Below are 18,626 nucleotides of genomic sequence, written 5' to 3'. Positions count from 1 at the left end.
GAAACACTGTTGCGAGACCAGGGGTGGGTTGGCTGCCTCAGCAGTAGCTGGGAAACTTTTTAAAAATTATGGATTCCTCCGGCCTACCCCAGACCTTCTGTGTTAGAATACTTTTTAAGTCTCTAAGGTAATTCTGATGTGTGTCTTTTATTTATTTCCACATTTATTTAGGTATTTTATTTTTGGCTGAGTTGGGTCTTTGTTGCTGTGCGTGGGCTTTCTCTAGTTGCAGCGAGTGGGGGCTACTCTTTGTTGCGGTGCGCGGGCTTCTCATTGTGGTGGCTTCTCGTCGCGGAGGCTTCTTGTTGCAGAGCACGGGCTCTAGGTGCGTGGGCTTCAGTAGTTGTGGCTCGTGGGCTCAGTAGTTGTGGCTCGCAGGCTGTAGAGTGCAGGCTCAGTAGTGGTGGCGCATGGGCTTAGTTACTCCACAGCATGTGGGATCTTCCCGGACCAGGGCCCGAACCTGTGTTCCCTGTGTTGGCAGGCAGATTCTTAATCACTGCGCCACCAGGGAAGCCCTGATGTGTGTCTTTTAGACAGAGGCTTTTTTTCTTTTTTTTTTTTTCTGGCTGCGTTGGGTCTTCATTGCTGTGTGCGAGCTTTCTCCAGTTGCAGCGAGTAGGGACTACTCTTGATTGTGGTGCACGGGCTTCTCGTTGCGGTGGTTTCTCTTTGTTGTGGAGCACGGACTCTAGGCGCCCAGGCTTCAGTAGTTGCGGCACGAGGGCTCTATAGTTGTTGCTCGCGGGCTCTAGAGCACAGGCTTTGTAGTTGTAGCGCGCGGGCTTAGTTGCTCTGCAGCATGTGGGATCTTCCCGGACCAGGGCTCGAACCCGTTTCCCCTGCATTGGCAGGCAGATTCTTAACCACTGCGCTACCAGGTAAGCGGTAGACAGAGGCTTTTGTTTTAGTCAAAGACTATAGCATTTGAAAACATATAAGCATTTGAAGCATATATGAGTGAAGAGCAAAACTTATCAAGTCCAAAATAAAGTCTTAATTTGTTTATATCTTATTCCAGGAAAGATTTGAGGAGACGTAGAGGAAATAACTAAGACAGTGAAATATAAAGAAGTGAGAGCCAAGAACAAGTCAGTAGAATGTCAGTGCCAAGAAAAAGAGACATGCAAGTCATGAAGCCCCACAAAAACACTCTGGGGGATCCCTGATTAGGCCTGGAGCCAAAGCAAAGAGAGAAGCATGATCTGTTACTGTCTGTTGAAGGGTAGGATGTCATATTTGCTCAGAGGAGAGCCCAGACCTTGACTACTGCTAGCTTGCCTGTGGCCCTTACTGGAAGTCAGGCATGGTTAGTTTCCCGGGTCTTCCCTCCAATCGTCACAAACCCTCTGAGTTAGACTATGTGTCATTTCCTTTGTGCAGATGAAGGGACGGAGCTTTAGTGACTTTTCTCAAGGCCCCACAGGGAGTCCTGGAGGAACTAGCCCCTCCTCTGTCCGGCTTCATAGCCCAAGCTCATAAACACTGCACCCATGCTCGGGAGGAGATGCAGGAGGCCAAGGCAGCTTTCTGGGATTGGGTAAAGGGCTGTAACGCATTTGGTGCACCTTACATGGCAGGTTCTCTGCTCTGAAGTATTTTCCTTATTTGAAGGGGGAGAGAGAATTTGAGGAGGAGCTTCTGGAGTGGAGAACGGGAGGTGTATCAGATCTTACCACTAGGGAGCGACATAACCCTTTCTGGCTGGTCTGCCCAGAACTTGGCTCTGCCTTAGGCCTGGTGTACTTGGAAGAGGAGGATACACCTGCAGATTTAGTTTGCTTCCTTTTAGATCCAGAAATTCCCTGCCGAGTAACGGCTTCGGGCTGCCCCCTGGAGCTCTCAGGGTATGGCCCAAAATGCCTTCCGAAATCCTAGTTCTTGTAGTTTCTAGGGCTCCCCTCCCCTTTCAGTGTCCCTCAGCACACGGGCATATTGCAAACAAGGGTGGAAAGTGTTCCCCGGTGTGGTGTCAGTTCCCTCTCCCCTTTTTGTGTCCTTTCATGTCATGTGACACCTGGGAGAGGAGGGAAGTGGCATGGCGGTGAGGGGACTCTGCAGGTCCTTGGCCCGCTCAGGTGCAGTTGGTAAGCACCCCCACCATAGAACCTCCTCAATGAGCAGGCCCCCCTCATCCCCACGTCCCGCTAGCAGAGGGCTCCCAACCTGGGCTCCACATTGGGATTCCCTCCAGAGCTTTTAAAGATACCTGTGTGTGGGTCTTACCCTGATCCATTCTGATTTAATTGGCTTGGGTTGCAGCCTGGATATGGGGAGTTTTAAGGGTTGCCCAGGCATTTGTAATGTGTAGACAAGGGTGAGAGAGACTGGCCTAGCACAGGAGGGTTCTGTCCAAGGCCAGCCGGGGATGGGGTAGAAGCTTACTTCCCCCTTGTGGTGTGGGAAGGGGCCAGATCCCTCCCGGCCTGCGGACCCCCTCACTGACTGATGCCTCTGTGTCTGCTGAGGACAGTCCCTTAGTGTGACACGCCAGCCTGTCGCTGCCCCCTCCAGTGCACCGCCTGGCCCTCCCTACCACCCCTGCCCGGTTCTCCATCCTCCCAGGACTGCTTGGCCTTCTGGGAACATGCCATGCCCTTTTGTACATCTGCATCTTTGTTTCCACCCCCAGCATACCTCTAGCACCATATAGTCCCTGGGGAATGGTAGTTGTTGAGGTGTCCTCACTGCAGGGACCTTTCTTGTGCATCCTGTGCACACAGTAGGCGCTCCATAGGTATTGGGTCATGGCCTGTAGGAGGGCACTTGAGGAGCCCGGCCCAGGCAGCTGACAGACTTCTGAGAATGGAGGCCATGGACCAGCTGGGCTGCTGTGGCTAGGCCAGGAGGAAGCCGGGAGGGTCAAGGCCACTGGTGGCACTGGCCTTGTGCTTGTAGGCCCTCAACAGCAGCGATGGTCAATGTGAAAGCAGGTGAGGCACGGGAGGGAAAATGTGCCAACCAGCACTGTTTGGGGAGAGACAAGGGGGCAACTAATGCGTTCTGGCTTCAAAGCTGAAAGTCCTGAATGCTGGTGACCTCCTCAGGCTGGAGTAAACCAGGGTGGTTGGTCACCCTGTGGACACTAAAGGCTGTGACTGATTCCAGGGCACCCAGGAAGAGGGGACTGTGGCTGTGGAGGATGTCTCCCTGACCTAGCAGTTCTGTTGGTGGCGTCTCCCCAGCCCCTCCTCCTGGAGAGCTGACAGAGACTTGCCCAGGCCCAGCAGGGAAGCCTTCCACCTCCTCAGCCTTGGGTACCCAGCTACCAGAGCCCTGGCATATGCCCAGCACCGTGTTAGCTGTTTCAGCGCAGACAGGGGTTGGGAGCAGCCTCTGCCCTCTGCGGCTATAGCAGTAATTAAAGAGGCACGAGCCAGCAGTGAAAGCCCTGAATCTAGGATGCAGACGCCTGGCCTCAAGTCGCAGCCCTGCTGGCAGCAGCCACATGGCAGGCACCTCTCTGAACCTAGCTCTCTCCTCTTAGAATGGCAGTAACACCTGTCTTTGTCCCTTCCCAGGGTGAACATGGGGCCCAAATAACCTAGTGTTTGTAGCAGACTCCAGAGGTCTGAAGCAGTGCTTCTCAGCCTAGGCCACTTACGGGGGAGCTTTAAGAAGTCTTGATTCTGGATCTTGCCCCCAGAGGATCTGAGCTACTTGATCACGGGTGTGGCCTGGATTTGAGGATTTTTTTTTTTTAACCTTCCAAGAGATTTCTCACGTGCAGCCAAGGTTGAGAAGCTCTGCTCTAAATGCCTTCCAGGTATGATAGGTTATTCCTGTTTAACTGGAAAGGCAAGAACTAGTTGCATGAAACAAGCAGAGGGCAAAGTAACATCAGAATCTCCCAAGGTGGAGGGACAGCAGTTTAGAGTGGCTCTCAGTGGGGCATTAACTAGGAAGGGCTTTCTGGGAGAGAGCGAGGTGATGGCTGCGGGATGCTTGAAGGAGAGGAAGAGTCGTGGGAGAAGTTGAAGGGGAGCGGGCTGGCATGGGGGAGTTAAGTCTAATCAGCCTCTAAGTGTCAAAGGCGGCGAGGGAGAGCCGCTGGGAGGGCTGACTGCCATCGTCTGCTTGGCTCACAGCCCATCGGAGAAGTGGTTGATGCTCAGAGGCTCAAGAAGCCTGAAATGGAGCTGAAGCCTTGGTGGGCTGTCGCTCATCAGGGGCGAGCAGGTGTGGGCTGTGCAGAAGGCGGTTCCACTCCCCCTTCCCCTTTCCAGCCTGGGCCATGGCCCCCCATTCTTTCAACCAAGACATCTGGGGCAAGGCCTAGCCTCTGGCTCTGCTCACCTCCTGGCACCTGTCGGCATGCTCTGCTAAGAGTTCCTCACGCTAGGGCCTGTGCAGGGACAGGGACAAGGGGTCGGAGAGCTGGGACCTCTGTAAGAGCAGAGGATAATCATCGCTGTCCCCTGGGCCTCTCCACATTGTTGTGAATATCAGAAGATAAAATTCTGAACGCTCCTGTGTGTTGTCTGAGTTCTTGCTGCTACACGCACGAGTGGGCGCAAAGTCCGTGTCCAGGAAACCATTTCTTTCCTCTCCCTCCTTCACCGCTGTGGCAGGGAGCAGCCTCTCTGACCTCGGCCCACAGGCCTTGGGAGACCTTTGGCAAGCAGCCCCCGGGGCAGAATTCCAGATTGGGAACCTTGGCCACCTCCTCGGAATGAGAAAACATCTTGAAACAAATTTTCTGAGATCATCCATTTGGAGGGAACAGCACTCAATTAAAGATGTGGAAGGGCTGGGATAGTCACTTAAGGAAAAAAAAAGAGCTCACCCCTAGTATTGTACCCTTTTAACATAAGAAGTCGATTTAATAATTACAGGAGATGTCACAGGGCAGGGTAGATACCCAAGAGGAGAGCTTATCCAGATGGGGGCGGGAGTGGTGTTGGGAGTGCTTCCTGGGGGAGGGAGGACAGGGGCCAGGTGGAGAATAGGTCAGTGGCCCAGGATGGTACTGACTGACGACCTCGGAGGACAGCCCTCCCTGGGGAGGGGTGCAGCTTTGAAGGGGAGGAGTGTGAGCTCAGTTCTCAGCTGGCGGGGTTTCAGAGCGGCCTGTGGAAGGAGTGGGGAAGTATTGGGGAGGAAGCTGGAGCTGGGGGTGGAGGAAGGCCCTGCTGTGAACACAGATGTAAGGATCCTTAGTTGTTGTCCTGAAACAGGAGCAGTGGGAAGGATCCCTGCGCATGCCCTGAGCTCTGTGGACTCAGGAAGGAGGAGGGGGGACGCTCCTAAGCCGGCCTCGCCATGAGGGTCTGGGTTAAAGCCTGCTCTCTGATGTAAGTGTACAGGAGGGAGGGTTTGCTGGGGCTCCGGGTAGCCAGTCTTTCTCAGGAGCACCTGGGTCTGGACTCCTCAGACATGGAGCAACCACCAAACGGGCACAGGTTGTGGAGGCAGCGGCTGGCACTGCCACATCCCCTGAGAGCTCACCACAGCTCATTTGTGACATGCTGATGAGACTTGGTGGAGAAGCTGTTAGTCTAACGTGTGGTGTGGACAAGCTCAGCTCTCCTGGGAGGACCTGGCCACCAGGGACCTTGACGTGATCTTGTGAGATGCAGCTAGCACGACGAGGGTGGTGGGATGGTATTTGTGATGGGGTTGGCAGACATGGCTTAGAATCTTGACTTTACCACTTCTTAGCAAGATAACCTTGGGCTTAATTGTCCAAACCTGTTTCCTCATCTGTGTGATGGGAATAATAATAGCTACCGCATAAGGGTGGCTTATGTGCCCATATTTGAGGTCTTGGCAGTCAGTGGAAGTGATTTGTTAAGAGGCAGAAAAGTTTAAGTGGTTGGAATCAAGCAGGCCTGGGTATGCAGCCCATGTCTGTCATTATTGTGTTACCTCAAGCAAGTCATACCACCTATCCCAAGACTGCTCTCTTATAGGGATAAATTATGCCCATCCCAAAGGGAGGCTGGGAGCCAGTGAACACTGCAGTTTATATAAAGTGCTTCTGCACAGCCTGGGACATAAGAAGATGGTAGCTGAAGGATTTTTTAAAATTGTTAATTAGCATTGTATAAGACCTAGGTCTGGTCCATTCTCGTTCAACTGGCGTGGCTGTTAGTCAAGGACTCGATATCCCTAAAGAAAGTACAGCAGACATTCAGAGTTAGACTTTATTTGTGAACAGGTATGATGTCGTGGATATAATACTGCATTTGGCATCGGAAGATCTGAATTCAAATCCCTGCTTTATTACTTATTATCACTTGCTTACTCTCTCTTCCTCTCAGCCTCAGTGTCCTCAGGTATGAAATGGGGATGGTAATAATGACCTATTTCACAGAACTGTGGTGAGGACAAAACGATCAACTGCGTGGACCAGTGAGGATGCTCTGGGCTGCAAGCACCGGCAACTCCAAGTAGCTTAAAGAACTAATGGAGCTGACGTGGGCTGCAGGGTTGGTTGATTCAGGGCTCAGTGATGTCATCCAGGGCAGGCTTGGGACTGCTTAGGTTCCCTGAGAGCAGGGATGTAGGAGAGGTGAGAGTGATGACTGAAAGGTTAGACTAGAATTGTCACCTGCTGAAGTTCATTCATTCAGCCATTCAGTAAATACTAATCGGGCACCCACTATGTATCACCATGGGGCTGGGCCTTGTAGTACACCCGTGATTCACGAGGGCCCACCTGCATTAGTTTTGCATAACATGTTACCACAGAACATAGGGGCTTAAGATAGCAATACTCCACTGTTATATCTCACCGTTTCTAAAGATCTGGAACTAGGACAGGGCTGGGATGGCTCATCTCTGCTCCGTATTGTCTGGGGCTTCAGCTGGAAGATTCCAGGGCTGGGGATGGGAACCATCTGAAGGTTCAGTCACATAGGTGCTTGATGGCCGCTGAGCTCCTTGGCTGGACCTGTCCACTAGAACACCTGCACGAGGCATCACCATGCAGCCAGGGCTTCCACACAGCATGATGGCTAGGTCCCAAGAGTGAGCACCCCAAGGGAAAGAGCCTGGGGGGAGCTGTATCCTGTTTATGACCAAGCCGCAGAAGTCACACGCCATCCGTTCTGCCATACTCCTTGGTCTATGATAGTCACAAGCCCCCCACTCCCTTTCGGAAGGAAGAATGTCCGTTACGGGAGCATGGCGAGGGGGCAGCTGGGAGCTTCAGGAACGTCTGTCTGCGTGCTCAGACACCCCCAGGCTCAGGAGCAAGATGCCCCGAGCAGCAAAGGCCAGCGGGACTGCGGGCTGCCGCAGCATTTTACCTGTCTCAGAACCTGCTCAGCAGCCTGAGAAGAGCCGGGACTGGTCTCTGTGGGGGACACCCTGTGCTGTGGTGGGGTAGTGCAGTGGGCTGAGACGTGGGGCTGATGAAATCAAAACTCAGGCTCCAAATCCCAGAAGAGAGGATAAGTGGAGCTGGAAGGGTCTTAGGGACCTGGGAGAGTGACTTGCTAGGGATCACTCAGCCAGTTGGTAATAACAGATCTGAAATCAGAATGGAGGTCCCCTACTCCCAGTCCAGTGCTGCTGCCATTTCACCCCTGCCATGGGCATTCTCACCTTGCCAGCTTGTCCTAATCCTAGCCTGTGGCCCTCGCCCGAGCTACAGTCCCACTGCCTGGCACTGTACCATACTCTTGCCACGCACAGCTAACTCAGGGTGGCAGGAGCCATGCCAAGTGTTTTCTGATTAGGGGGTATCTCCCCAGGCCCCTCAGATATTGACGTGACCTGGCACGCACATTGCCAGATTGTGATGTCCCTAAGAGAATGCAGACAGGTGGACAGAGCCCACGAACATGGCTGAAACGGCGCTTCCAGAGGTGCCCGCTTGCCGCCCACAGTGAAAGCCTGATGGTGGGTGGCATTCTCCCCTCGGGTTACCCATTGGACCATGTTTCATCCTCCCAGAGTCAGTTTCCATGGAAACAGCAAGTTCCTTTCCTATCATTTTCATCCTTAAAGATTTCCACCAGAGCTGTCTGTGCCTGGGCTCCTCGCCCAGCTGCTGCATCAGCTGGCTCCAGATCCCAGGTTTAATGGTGAATTGTCAAGCTGCCAGGTAGAGCCGCCTGGGATGTGTCTGATAACTGGCATAGCCCTTAAAAACGACCATATAATCACTTCTTAACTGGGTTAGGCACTTGCTCCCAGTGGCTCCCTCTTGCTACCATGTCAGAGCCACCTCCCTCCTCTCCCCTGCAATTTGGCATTGGAGGTCTTCCCCGTACCCCTCTGCCCCATCTCCCAGGCCAAGATAATTCTTTTTTGGGGGGGGGGGGGCTGCATTAGGTCTTCGTTGCTGCGTGCGGGCTTTCTCTAGTTGCGGCGAGCGGGGGCTACTCTTCGTTGCGGTGCCCGGGCTTCTCATTGCGGTGGCTTCTCTTGTTGCGGAGCATGGGCTGTAGGTGCGCGGGCTTCGGTAGTTGTGGCACACAGGCCCTAGAGTGCACGGCTTCAGTAGTTGGGGCACGTGAGCTCAGTAGTTGTAGCGCGCAGGCTTCAGTAGTTGTGGCTCGCGGGCTCTAGAGCGCAGGCTTCATAGTTGTGGCGCATGGGCTTAGTTGCTCCGCAGCATGTGGGATCTTCCTGCACCAGGGATCAAACCCGCGTCCCCTGCATTAGCAGGCGGATTTCAACCACTGCTGCACCAAAGCCAGACACTGACCCAGGTGGGATAAGGAAGCCTCCAGTTTTCTGGGGACCAGGTACACTCAGGGAGGAACCCCACCCTCACAGCCGCAGGGTGGGCTGTCCACCCCTCCTCCCCTCTCTTTCCCAGCCAGCCCTGTTCCTGGCCTCTGTGTAGCGCCTCTCCCTCTGGGCTTTTGCCTCCCTGCTCCTCCTCTCTAGCCATCACCTCCTTTACACCCCAACTCCAAGTTCACCCCCACCAGGATGTCCTCCTTTCTAAAGCATTTTTCTCAGTGCAGCTCTATTTGGTTCCTGCAGTATAACTTTGTATATATTGTGTCAGGGAGAGGAGGAGATTCCTGAAGCTATTTTTCTTTTTAAAGCTATTTTTTTTTTCTGGTATATTTTCTTTCTATACTGGAGAATTCTTGTCATGGGCGTATGTTGTTTATCTGCCCAGCATCCCCTCTTTGGACTACAAGCCGTTATCCCCTTCTGCTGATAACATAATCTCTCCTTCCTATGGAAAAATCTGTTCCATGGGATTCAGCTAGGACTGCCTTCTTCAACAGGGGGAAGCCCCTGAAGCAAGCCCGGCCAATCAGAGGACTCTGTCAGTAGGCGCTGGTGGTTGGTTCAGGGATGACCACATGACCATGCAGAGCCAATAAGAATCTTCCTTGGTATTCTTACAGACAGTGCTGGCTGCCCCACCAATGTCCTTTCTCCCTTTGATTCTCCATAACAAAACCCTAATTTTATTGGAAGCCCAGTTGAAAATACTTGCCTCTGCAGGCTTTCTTGCAGTGGGAGTAGTTATGTCACCCAGTTCTGGTCAACAGGATGTGGGGAGAAGTTGCTGGAAGGGACTTCGGGGAAAGTTTCAAAAGGAACAGACTCAGACTGGCATGGCCCCTTTAGTACTAATTCTAACTGATCACTGCCTCCGTGAGAGCAAGACATCTTAACCTGGAGCTTTTGTTCCAGCCATGTGCAGAGGCTGCCTGAGAATGAAGTCCTCCAAGAGGAAAACACAGCCAAGAGATGGAGAGAGAGGGAGGGGGAGATAGAGGAGAAAAGAGAGGGGGGAGGGAGGGAGAGAGAGAGGGAACAATATCAGTTAAGCCCCTGGATTGAGCCATGCCCTCAGAACTTCCCGATTTAGGGAGCCAGTAAATCCCTTTCCTACTTAAGGTGGTTTATACTGGGTTTCTGTGTCTTTCACTGAAGGCTCAGAAGGAAACCCTCTACAAGACCAAAGCCATACCTTTGTCTGTCTCTGTTCTGTCCTCCCAAGCTATTTACATTATAAGATGCTAGATGCAAAGCTGACACACAGTAAATATTAACTCAAATAGACCTTGAGCCCCCCAAATTTTTGTCTTGACAGGAGTCAAAGTAGAGCTTGGAAGGACTTGATTTCTGAACCAGACTCATTAAGGAACACATTCATCAATTCTCTGTGGACGTCTCAGGCCAAGCACACCTCGGATGCAGTGCATGGCTTGGAATCCCTTCTCTTCACCAAACCATTCCTTCAGCGCTCACCTCCTCCAGGTAGCCTTCCAAACCAGGTCTTAACTTCATCACCATTCCTCCCTTTGTGATTCCTTGCTTTTGCTAACACTTTGGTCCAGCTGTACTTGGTTAGATGTATTATTTGAGCGTAGCTGTGTGTGTGTGTCTTCCCTCTCACCTCACCCCTGGCCAACTAAAGAGCTTTTTAGAACAGGGGCTGTGTCTCCACCATCAGTCTAGGAACCTTCTGGGGGCGGGGACTCTAACTCCCCTACTAGATTGGGGATCCAGATGCTGCCTCTCCTCACATCAGACTAGGCACTGCGCAATCTAGAATCATCTCTCCATGCCTCATGAAGCCTCGTCAGCAAGGCAAGAAAATACGGTCTGACCTACAACCCCGTAGAAATGGAGAGTGGGAGGAAGAGGGGTAAGAGTGACCCTCCTCACTCACAGGAGGGTCCATCTTAACCTTCAGGGGAAAACTGATGAAAAGCCCATAAGATTAGTCCTGGATCAGAATGTTATTCAACAACTCCAGAAATATTCTAACTCAGCTCCTGTTCCCTCCTGTGTAGCAGCGTAAACAGAAACCTCCCCACACAAGGCCAGAATTCTGCCTTATAAGCTTTCTTGCTTCCCTTGTTCCTTGTCTGTTGGGTAACAATGAATCCTTTATTGGGAAGCTTGTCAAATCCACGTAGACGCCGAGGGGGTGGCCATATGCTTTCTGTCTCGTGGCTCCTGTTGGATGGCAGCCCTGGAGTAGCCTGTGTAGCTGACAGTGCTGGTGGGACACAATACCACCCTCCCGCTCTCTTCAACACGCTACCCTGTCTTTGTACCTCCTGCCCCCATTCCAACACTCAAGCCTTCTCGACAGCAGCTGTGCAGTGAGCCATTGTGGAGGAAGGATGCTAACGTAAGTTCTCGAAGAAGGTGATGGATTCCCAACAAGGGTCAGAGAAGGTCATTCGGGGAGGGCAGAGCCTGAGTAAAGCCAGTCTGAGCACGTGGGTGAGGCTGCTCTCGGAAGTACAGGGGGCAGGGAGCCAAGGTGAGGAGGGGCCAGGTGGAGAGGGCATGAAGGACCGGCTTGTTTGGTGGGAGAGGAAGGAACTGATGAAAGCCCTTGAATGCAAGTTGAGTCTGTATCTGGAAGAAAAAACAATGGGGAGATGAGGACAGATCTTGGATGGGAAAGAGACGTGATAAAATTAGTGCGAGTGATCCAGTCATCTGCATGTGGGAGGCTGAGTGCTCGGGGAAACGGAGGCGAGGTGCTAAGCCTGGATTCTGCGGCAGGATTGGTGTGCCCGGTGATGATTATGGAAGTGGGTTGGAGCTGGGGTCCAGGTGAGTGACTCCTCATCTTTTAGACAGGCTTCGTCTCTTGGAGGAAGGTGCTGGGAGCTCTGGCTTAATTCCCCAAGGGGATGATGGCTCCAGGAATGGGGGCTACTGCTTTGGGGATCTGTTGCTGCCAAAAGTCAGTGGATCTGGGTGATCCCGTTCAACCCATGGAGAGCAAGGCTCCTTGTCCTCAGCTGCACCTGGCTGACCTCTGCCAGAGGTGTGTGTAACCTTAGAAGTCACGAAGCATTCTGAAAGTGTTTCCATTCCCACGAGGGATAAACACACAGAACAAGAGGAATCATTCTTACTGAAGCCACTGAAGTATGTACTTAAGGATCAATAAGATTACTCTTGCAGATCTATGCTTATTCAACATTCATGCAAGAAATAGTGATTAAGTGTCTGTTATATACAGGCACATTGCTAAATACTGTATATGTAGCTATGAGTAAGACTGACATGGGCCCTCCCCTGTCAAGCATTTTGTAATTTATAGAAATAGGTGTCTCTGAACTTGTCCAGGACTTTCTTTCCACTGGCAGCAACTGGCCAGAGACCATGATGAAGACAGGAATGGGGTGCAGGCTACCAAGAAGCTTGGGCCCAGGTAAACCAACTTGCATGGCAAGGGCGCACCTTCAGCCTCCCCCATTTTACCCGCATTCATATCACACACCAAATAAGGAGAAAGATGGGACACATTTGCACAATAATTCAAGACAGGATCTCCATGGCAACAATTACCCAAAAACCTACTCCTGACAGCCGCAACAGCAGGAGCTAGCAGAGAAGACTCTGGGGGTGGGAGATGTGCGTGGGGGCTCAGAGGACGGCTTCCTTTTATTCTTAAACTGAAGGAAGTGCTGATGGCAGGAGCCAAGGCATCTCAGAGCCTGACTAAGCCAAGAACCGTTGGAAGGGGGAGCTGGAAGGAGACTTAAAGATGAGCTACTCTGAGGCCTAGCTGCAGAACGCTCCAGGAGGATGTGTCAGCTCAGGGGTGAGGACTGGGCCATCAGGGCATCGTCCCTCCCACCACCCACTTCCGGTGCACAAGAGTTCTCCCTGCCTCCAGAGGTCGTGGGATGGGGACAAGGAGTGGACCCAACTTCCTGGGAAGTCAGGGGCTCTGGGGAGTTTGAGTCTGCCTGAAGACTGAGTCCAGTCCATGAAAACCCCTGCGTGGACACGGGTTGAGAGAACATGGGCTCTAGCTCACTCCATCCCCCAACTTGCTGTATGACCCCTCAGTGTCCCCAACAGTGAAATGTACAAGCTACCTTGAAGAACTGGTACAAGGCTGAAGGAGTAGTGTGAGATGGGAAATGCTTTACCAAAGTAAATTCCAGTGCAAAGACAAGAGGTCTCCATGTGTCCAGGCAGGACAACCTGACAAAATTAGGCGTGCCCAAGGCTCTCCTCCACAGGCAGAGCGTCCTAGGACAAGTGAGTCAGTGTCAGGAATGCAAGGGGAGACCTAAGTGTGGCCAGAGAGCAGTACCAGGGAGCTGGTGGGAAGGTGGGGGCACAGGGTGCCTTAGCAGCAGAAGCATCCTCTGCTTTCTACCAGCAGACAGATGGACAGACTGACAGAGCAGTCAGCAAAGTGCGTGACCTCCAGTCTTTAAATTTTTCAGAAGAGGTTTGGCTCAAAAGGAAAAGTATTCTGCTTTCTTTTTTGGAAAAGCCTAAATCTACCACTACCCCACCCCGACTTCTAAGTTTACTTCTCTTTGTCTGGTAGTGCTCAAGAGCCACTGACTATTTTTCAGAGCCTGTAGATCACGACCACACTTAGGTCCCCCATTGCATTCCTGACCCTGCATTAAAAACGCTGGAGAAAGGAGACGTTCTCCATCTTTCTTTGGGAAACTAAGAAAAAAGACAAGTTGACTCTATCTCTAGAGCAAAGAAGGCTCTGCTGCGTTTGGAAATAAAACTTCTCTACCAGCCCCCACAGAGAGCAATCCCTTTACACTGAATTATGGTGAGAACGGATTAAGCTAGAGTATTTCCTGAACACTTTTTTTGTTCCAGGCTCTCTCCTTTGCCCTCCCACTCTCCACCCCCAAAACTTTTCTCCTCTCTTTTTATCCCTTTAACCACGGAAAGTCCTTCCATCCCTGGGGGTCCCCAGAAGCCAATCCTCCCACCCTGGAGCTGACTTCCCTCCCTCACCTGGACTGAGCAGGGAAGAGAGATGCAAGAGAGGGGCCATCTGAGGAAGGTTGGCTGGGCCCTCAGGCAGGACCTCACAGGGTGGACTTCAGAGTGACCATCATGGTCCAGGCTTCAGTAGGGTCCAGAAGTTGGGCCAGGACCCTCAAAAGTGGCCAGCCTCTCTGGACTGACCAAACTCAATGATGAGCAACCAGAACACCACTTCCTAAACTCAGGATGGAAGGGATGGAGGCTGCCTTTTCAGTCACTGGACTACCCATGCTCACTATTCTGGGGACTCCTTTCTTGGAGTCAGGAGACCAGGGAAGCCAAAATAAAGATCAGAAAGCCACTTGGAGAACAGAGAACAAGAGCAAGAAGGCAATAGACCTGAGTGATGCAAAACCCAGACCAGAGTGAGTCACCTCTTTATTCACTATTATATCATCCACTCAACAGACATCTGTGGTGTCCCTGCCATGCAGGTGCTAGCTAGGTACTGGGGACACAGTAGCGGTGGTGGGGGTGGCAGTGGTTGGGGGAGGTATGGAACTCTGTGAGAGACTCTGTTAAGAGAATGAAAAGGCAAGGCATAGGCTGGGAAAAAATATTCACAAATCACAATCGGCCAAAAGACTTGTATCCAAACTATACAGAAGTCAACAATCAGAAACTAACAATCCAACTTGAAAAATGAGCAAAAGACACGTCACTCAAGAAGACATGCAGATGACAGATGAGCCCATGAAAAGATTTGCAACACCACCATTCATTAGAAAATACAAATTTAACTCAATGAGATATTGCTACACACATACTAGAAAGACACATGTACAAATAAACAAAATACAAAAAATAATAATAACCCTGACGTTACCAAGTGCTGGTGAGGATGCAGAGCAGCTAACACATTTGCACGTTGCTGATGGGTTTGCAGAATGTGACATCCACTGTGGGAAACAGTTCGGCAGTGTCTTGTAGAGTTAAGTATATACTTTCTATATGACGCAACAATCCCCCTTCTAGGTATTTACCCAAGAGACATGGAAAACTGTCGTACACATACCTACAAAACTGTACATGATTGTTTGTGATGGATTTTTCATAATCACCAAAAACTGATACAACCCAAATGTCCTTCAATTGGAGATAGATAAAAATCAAAAATTAATTTAAAAAATCTGTGATGCATTCATATGATGGAATACTACTCAACGATAAAAAAGAATGAACTATTGATACACGCAGCAATGTGGATCCATTAAGCTAAGTGTAAGAAGCCAAACTGAAAAGGCTATGTATCTTATGGTTCCATTGATTTGACATTCTGGAAAAGAAAAACCATAAGGACAGAGAACAAGTCAGTGATTGTCAGGGGTTAAAGGAACGAGGGAGGATTTGACTACAAAGTGGCAGCTTGAGCAACTGTGTTTGGTAGAACTGTTCTGTATCTTGATTGTGTTTGTGATTACACAACTCGAAGCATTTGTCAAAACACCTAGTACCATACACCAGAAAAAAATGAATTTCACTGTATGTAATTTTAGAAATAAAAAGACATTTATAATGACTACTTTGGGGAGAGTTAAAAAGAAACAAGGTGGGGCTTCCCTGGTGGCGCAGTGGTTGAGAGTCCGCCTGCCGATGCAGGGGACACGGGTTTGTGCCCCGGTCTGGGAAGATCCCACATGCCGCGGAGCGGCTGGGCCCGTGAGCCATGGCCGCTGAGCCTGCGCATCCGGAGCCTGCGCTCCGCAACGGGAGAGGCCACAACAGTGAGAGGCCCGCGTACCGCAAAAAAAAAAAAAAAAAAAAAAAAAAAAGAAACAAGGTGGAAATAAAATACTAGACAAGAAAACTTGGTATATGGGTGAGGTAATCAGAGTTTAAACATTTGAAGTCTTTGTTTTATCCAGGATGAAGACAGAGATATTGATTAATTTCAGACTCTTTCATCAAGGATGCTGTTAAAAATTGAAGGTAACCTCTAGAAGAACAGAAATAAAATGCATAACTTCCAAACTAGTAGAAGACATGAAAGAAGGGGTGGGGGAAAGAAGCAAATAAAAAGAGTAATAAAAACAGAACACTAGATAAGACGATAGAAATAAATCCAAATATATTGGTTATCACGATAAATGAAGCCAGAGGAAACACCCCAGTGAAAAGATTATATATGTTTTAATCCAGCTGTATTTTATGTACCCAAAATATATTGACAGAGAAATCCTGCAAGAAAAGGGTTGAAGAAAAGATATGCAAAGAAAATATTAACTCAAATAAAGTTGGTAAAGAAATACTAATATCCAACAAAGTGTGAAGCCTTTAGTTAATACCTGCTGTATGCAGAGCCCTATCCTAGGCCTGTGGGGTGATATGTGAGAAAAACATGACACCTATCCTAGGGGACTGTAGTTAGGGCAGTGACCACGCAACTCTAAATTATATAGTCAACAAAATACTTGTTCAGTAACTCTGTGCAAGCCCAACAAGAGGTGATATTTCTAAGGGATAAGGAAGTGGCATACTTGGAATTTCAAACATAAAAATTATTTATTGATCAGTGTAGTGGTTGGTTTCCAAAGACACTCCCCAATGAACCACGCCTCCTGGTATTGATGCCCTTATGTAGTCTCTCCTCCCACAGTGGATCTGGACTGGCCCTGGGACTCATATTAATAAATAGGATGTGGCAGAAAAGAAATATGCCAATTCTGAGCCTAAGGCTTATGAAGGCTTGGAAACTTCTGCTTTCACACTGCCTGGGAAGAAAGCTGATGTGTAATAAGTACAGCTGTCCTGCTGTAGAGACTGTGGGAGAAGCACATGGAGAAGGAGATGCCAGGGACTACTAGCAAAAGAGAGGTCCAGCCATTCCAGCTGAGCCCTGACTTCCAGCTATCCCCACCAATGCATCAGACTTGGACACTAGCCAGATGACCCCTGGATGGCTGCAGTTCCTGCTGATGTCACGTGCAGCAGGGGAACTGCCCAGCTAACCCACGGTTGCCCAGTCAACCCACAGAACCGTGAGAGATAATAAAATGGTTATCATTTTAAACCATAAAGTTTTGGGGGTAGTTTGTTATGCAGCTATTAATAACCAAAACAATCACTTTCAATGTGTGCTTGCTAATCATTTTCATAAACGATGTTACTTAATCCCTTCAGCAACATTAAGAGGTACGTGTCGGGATTCCCTGGTGGCGCAGTGGTTGAGAGCCCGCCTGCCGATGCAGGGGACACGGGTTCGTGCCCCATTCTGGGAAGATCCCACATCACGGAGCGGCTGGGCCGTGAGCCATGGCCGCTGAGCCTGCGCGTCCGGAGCCTGTGCTCCTCAAGGGGAGAGGCCACAACAGTGGGAGGCCCGCGTACCGCAAAAAAAAAAAAAGAGGTACGTGTCATTAACCCCCATTTTACAAACGAAGAAACTGAAGCTTGGAAAGCGTGTCTTATAGCTGATAAGGAGCAGAAGCAGGGCTTGAATCAAGGGCCCTTCTTGATTATGGACTCCACACTCCCAAACATCCCATTATGTCGACAAATGGGGGAGTTGAAGAGTGAAAAACATGTTTCAGAGCGAATTGCGGTGTCTGTGTCCCTCCTAGTGTGAACTCCCTTTAAGCTTTCCTGTCTTTGTCTTTTTCATCCTGTGATACTGAGGAGTGAAGCAGATTCTGGAAAGATAATCAGATAAGTAGGAGGATGATATAAGTTGGAGATTTTATTATAGTTTTGACACATTTCATGACAAGCACTAATCATCCTCAGTGTTCAGTTGTCACTTGAGAAAATGTAAATGCTGCATCTGCTCACAGCCTGTCTTTTCTCCCAGACAAAAGAACATATGTTCCTAACAAGGGAGTGTGCTTTGTTCATCATCCTCAGTCCTACTAGAGAAGCCTGAGCCTTGGGACAGGTGGGGATTGGCTGAATATGTATGGGCTCTCCTGTCCCCTGTAGCCCAGGCCAGCTTCCCAGGACTCTTCTGGCCCATCGGGCGTTAGGGATCATCTTAGTCCCCATCTTAGCCTCACTGATGAGAAAACAAAGGTCCACAGGGAAAGTGTGGCTTCATCAAAAACCCATTGACAGCAAATGTCAGAGTCAGGCTGGGACCCCATCTCCAGATTCCTCCTCCAGTGCTCTCTGAACTCCAAGACCCTCTGGAGTCTCCTCTCCAGCTGCAAGCAGGTTCCTAGACTCCTGATGGAGGCGGCCTGAGTCCGCCAGTCTCTGGGAGTGCTGAGAATAGCCATGATCTATTGAGAACAGGATGTGGCCCAGGAGCTCAACAGACATATGTTCAGCACCACAGACAGCTCCACTGGCCTAATTTACTTAAGAGGCTGGTTGCCCCTCGAGGCAGAGTGTCATGGGAGAGAGAAAAGTACTGGAATGATCTTAGAGACCACCTAGTCCAGCTCCTTGCTTTGTATGGGAGGAAACCCAGGAACAGATAGAATGACTTGTCCAAGGTCACACGGCAGGTCAATACAGAGCCAGAGAGGAGGGCCAGCAGCCCTCTTCCTCACACCTCTTCAGGGCCCTCAGATACCTGATTCCCATGACTTATTAACGGCACAGCCAGAGCTTGAATCAAAGTCTTCAAAATTTAAATCCCTTGCCTTTGGGGATGGCAAGAAAAGAAAAAAAGAAGTAAAAAGAAACTGAAAGAGCACCCGGCCCTGATGGGAAGGTCTGTGATTTGGCCTCTAACTTCAAGTTTTTTTGTTTGTTTTTGTTTTTTTTTTTTTGCGGTACACGGGCCTCTCACTGTTGTGGCCTCTCCCGTTGTGGAGCACAGGCTCCGGGCACGCAGGCTCAGCGGCCATGGCTCACGGGCCCAGCCGCTCCGCGGCATGTGGGATCTTCCCAGACCGGGGCACGAACCCGTGTCCCCTGCATCGGCAGGCGGACTCTCAACCAACTGCGCCACCAGGGAAGCCCTAACTTCAAGTCTT

The sequence above is a fragment of the Mesoplodon densirostris genome, chromosome 18, assembly GCF_025265405.1.
Source record: "Mesoplodon densirostris isolate mMesDen1 chromosome 18, mMesDen1 primary haplotype, whole genome shotgun sequence".
Lineage (NCBI taxonomy): Eukaryota > Metazoa > Chordata > Mammalia > Artiodactyla > Ziphiidae > Mesoplodon > Mesoplodon densirostris.
The sequence above is the reverse complement of the archived record's forward strand: the minus strand, read 5'-3'. Positions refer to the sequence as shown.